General features: G+C 43.3%; 1 long non-coding RNA gene across 1 annotated transcript; it reads left to right on the top strand.

Annotated features, from left to right (window-relative positions):
- Positions 1 to 3,029: 3,029 nt before the first annotated feature.
- On the top strand, positions 3,030 to 3,561 carry LOC139025462 (uncharacterized). Its single transcript, XR_011477054.1, has 2 exons — positions 3,030 to 3,252; positions 3,385 to 3,561. It is a non-coding gene; the product is annotated as an uncharacterized lncRNA (long non-coding RNA).
- The last annotated feature ends 1,102 nt before the right edge of the window (positions 3,562 to 4,663 follow it).

Genomic DNA, 4,663 nt, shown 5'->3' with positions numbered 1-4,663 from the left:
AAGAACAGTAGAAGATATGTTTGAACCATTTTGGACAATCAGAGCCTTACAAGGCCCAACCCCCCCTTTCCAAGGCTGCCCCGTTCACAAAGAGATCCCCGGTGAACACAGGCATTTCACCTAAATACATTTATGGTTTCCTGCTCAAAGTGAGCGACRGTTCGTGTGCAAAGTATATGGTTAATGTAGGTGAGAGTAGTTTCTGAATGTGGCAATGTTACGTGTATCTGTCYCTCTCTCTCTCTCTCTCTCTCTCTCTCTCTCTCTCTCTCTCTCTCTCTCTCTCTCTCTCTCTCTCTCTCTCTCTCTCTCTCTCTCTCTCTATCTCTTCCTTAACAAGCATCCATGTTGTTGTCATTCCACTAGAGACCTGTTGCCAGCATATTAAGTCTCCAGTCAATAACCAGTGCAGAGTGTGTATGTTTATCCTGTATTCTCATTTAATTACCTAGTAAATAAATAATTAATCAAATTTGTGTAGTACTGAATCATAAGTAAGGGTTGGGTTTTTGCAGAGGCAAGGAGGTTACCTCTGTTCAGAATGATGATATGATACGAGGTTATGAGTAATTAGTTGACTTTTTATTGATGTGATAGGTAAATACCTTATAGAGTTTCATTCGGGAGATGGTAACTCTTTAAAGAACCGCTCCCGTGGTGCCCCAGATCCTAATGAGTTAATTGTTACATGGTTAATTTAATATGGGTACAATTAAACATAGTACGTTAATTAGATAAATAGCAATCTTCAGATTAATGTTAAAGTCAAGTCACGATATTGGTTAAGGATCCTATCATATCACCTCTACCTTACCTGACACCCTAGACTCAGTTCAATTTCCTTACCACCTCAATAGATCCACAGACGATGCAAACGCCATCGCACTGCACAACTGCCCTAACTTAATATACCCACTAGCATCAAAACAATTTTTAATAGAGGCCATCACTCTGTTTTCTCACGCAATTGCATAGCCTATAGAAAGCTGATCCTCCTCTTTTTAATAGAGGCCATCACTCTGTTTTCTCACGCAATTGCATAGCCTATAGAAATGTTGCGCAACATGAGCTCCCGTGAAGACTAGTCAAGGACCATATCACCTCTACCTTACCTGACACCCTAAACCAACTTCAATTTGCTTACCGACCCAATAGGTCCACAGACGATGCAAACGCCAGCACAATGCACACTGCCCTATCCCATCTGGACAAGAGGAATACCTATGTAAGAATGCTGTTCATTGACTACAGCTCAGCATTCAACACCATAGTACCATTCAAGCTCATCATTAAGCTTCAGGCCCTGGGTCTCAACCCTGCCCTGTGCAATTGGGTCCTGGACTTCCTGTCTGGCCGCCCCCCCAGGTGGTTAAGGTAGGAAACAACATCTCCACTTCGCTGATCCTCAACACTGGGACCCCACAAGGGTGCATGCTCAGCCCCCTCCTGTACTCCCTGTTCGCCCATAACTGCTTGGCCTTGCACGCTTCCAACTCAATCATGAAGTTTTCAGTAGTAGGCCTGATTACCAACAATGATGAGACAGCCTACAGGGAGGAAGTGAGGGCCCTCGGAGTGTGGTGTCAGGAAAATAACCTCACACTCAATGTCAACAAAACAAAGGAGCTGATCGTGGACTTCAAGAAACAGCAGAGAGACAGCAGTGGAGAAGGTGGAAAGCTTCAAGTTCCTTGGTGTACACATCCCTGACAATCTGAAATGGACCACCCACACAGACAGTGTGGTGAAAAACGCACAACAACCTCAGGAGGATGAAGAAATGTGTCTTGGCCACTTAAACCCTCACAAACTTTTACAGATGCACAATTGAGAGCATCCTGTCGGGCTGTATCACCACCTGGTACGGCAACTGCTCCGCCCACAACTGTAAGGCTCTCCAGAGGGTAGTGAGGTCTGCACAATGCATTACCAGGGGCAAACTACCTGCCCTCCATGACACCTACACCACCCGATGTCACAGGAAGGCCAAAAAGATCATCAAGGACAACAACCACCTGAGCCACTGCCTGTTCACCCCGCTACCATCCAGAAGGCGAGGTCAGTACAGGTGCATCAAAGCAGGGACCGAGAGACGGAAAAACAGCCTCTATCTCAAGGCCATCTGACTGTTAAATAGCCATCACTAGCCGGCTGCCACCCGGTTACTCAACCCTGCACCTTAGAGGCTGCTGCCCTATGTACATAGACCATCAGACTGTTAAATAGCCATCACTAGCCGGCTACCACCCGGTTACTCAACCCTGCACCTTAGAGGCTGCTGCCCTATGTACATAGACATGGAATCACAGGTCACTTTAATAATGGAACACTAGTCACTTTAATAATGTAACACTAGTCACTTTAATAATGTTTACATACTGTTTTACTCATCTCATATGTATATACTGTTTTCTATTCTACTGTATTTTAGTCAATGACACTCTGACATTGCTCAATCTAATATCTATATATTTCTTATTTCCATTATTTAACTTTTAGATGTGTGTATATTGTTGTGAATATTTAGATATTACTGCACTGTTGGAGCTAGAAACACAAGCATTTCACTACACCCGCAATAACATCTGCTAAATATATGCATGTGACCAATAACATCTGCTAAATATATGCATGTGACCAACACATTTTGATGTGATTGTTATTTGATCAGGTTGTCACTTTCTGTTCACAACATTACCTTCAACCCCCATTGTTAATATTCCTACATTACCTTCAACCTGAGTGTTAAAATAAACCACATTGTTAATATTCCTACATTGAGCAAAAAAATATAAACGCAACAATTTCTAAGATTTTACTGAGTTGCTGTTAATATAATGAAATCAATGTATTAAAGAGGTTTCAGGCTCTGGTCTAAAGTAGCGCACTATATAGGGAATAGGTCTATAGGGCTCTGGTCTAAAGTAGTGCACTATATAGGGAATAGGGTTCTATAGGGCTCTGGTCTAAAGTAGTGCACTATATAGGAATAGGGTTCTATAGGGCTCTGGTCTAAAGTAGGCACTAACTATATAGGGAATAGGGTTCTATAGGGCTCTGGTCAAAAGTAGTGTACTATATAGGGAATAGGGTTCTATAGAGCTCTGATCTAAAGTAGTGTACTATATAGGGAATAGGGTTCTATAGAGCTCTGATCTAAAGTAGTGTACTATATATAGGGAATAGGGCTCTGGTCAAAAGCAGTGCACTATATATAGGGAATAGGGTTCTATAGGGCCCTGGTCTCAAGTAGTGTACTATATAGGGAATAGGGTTCTATAGAGCTCTGATCTAAAGTAGTGTACTATATAGGGAATAGGGTTCTATAGGGCTCTGGTCTAAATTAGTGCACTATATAGGGTTCTATAGGGCCCTGGTCTAAAGTAGTGCTCTATATAGGGAATAGGGTTCTATAGGGCCCTGGTCTAAAGTAGTGCACTACAGAGGGAATAGGGTGCTATTTAGGAGGCACCCTTTGTTTCACATGCTCTTTGCCCATGTTCCCATCTGGCATCAAGAAGACCCACTGAACTCTTAAATAAAGGTAAAAGAAAAAATAAATCCCAATGACCTCTGAATACAGTTTTGATACAAAGAAGCAGTGGCGGCTGCTGATTGGCTGAATACCCAAGGCGGTAGTTTGAGTTGTCAACAAAGCAGCGTGACAGAAATATGATGCTTTCAAACGACCTGTAGTTTCTTTGAGAATATATATATAAAGCGATCTTTGCACGATACTATTTCACTTTCTGCACGTCAACAACCGAACGACCACATCTGCACATGCTGCCTCTGTCTTGAACAGATTAGATGAAACTACTTAGGAGGAGCAGCTCCTGATGAACGAGTAACGTAAACTCAAGTAAAACTCGTACATCGCCTTGGTCCGTACAATTGCCCTTTATTCTAGCGCCCCAAAAACGTAATACTTCCAGATCAACTGTAATGTCAATACCATTGTAAAGCACCATTTCTCCCCTTTCCAACAAAATCAATTACATGCAACCTCGCGGAGGTTGGAGGGTACTGAAATGGAGCTCCAAACCCTGAAGTGTGGAGGGTAACTGATGGGCTCAACCCCTGAGGTTGGAAGGGTAACTGATGGAGCTTCAACCCTGGAGGCTTACTGGGTGTCAACCAGACTGTCAGACCTGGGGTTTCCCTGTCAGTTGTCAATGTATGACCCCCCCCCACTGAAAGGACATTGGTTTTCCTGTCATTTGTCAATGTAGACCCCCCCCCCCAAACCTGAAAATAAATTGGTCTCGATCTGTTTTTTGACAGATACAAAAATCGGGAGTATAGGAGGTAACTGGGTCAAGGTATTTGTGAGGTTGGTTAACTTTGATAACGGGTGGGGATCTGCTCTTTGGAGACCAGAGATCATCCACTAATTGAGTGAATGTCAGGGGGGTACTTCCTGTATTAATTTAACCCAGGACTGGCTGGCCTTATTAACAGTTAGAGGTTTAGAAGTGGACAGGACGTGACCTCACTCTCCCATGATCTCAGAGGTCACGTCATTCTATGGTGCGTCTGAAATAGCACCCTGCTCCCTAGAAGGGCCCTGGTCTAAAGTAGTGCACTAATATAGGATAGGGTTCTATAGGGCCCTGGTCTAAAGTTAGTGCACTATGTAGGGAATAGGGTTCTATAGGGTCTG

The sequence above is a fragment of the Salvelinus sp. IW2-2015 genome, unplaced genomic scaffold (assembly GCF_002910315.2).
Source record: "Salvelinus sp. IW2-2015 unplaced genomic scaffold, ASM291031v2 Un_scaffold2734, whole genome shotgun sequence".
Taxonomy (NCBI): domain Eukaryota; kingdom Metazoa; phylum Chordata; class Actinopteri; order Salmoniformes; family Salmonidae; genus Salvelinus; species Salvelinus sp. IW2-2015.
This window is presented reverse-complemented; position numbering and strand designations above follow the sequence as displayed.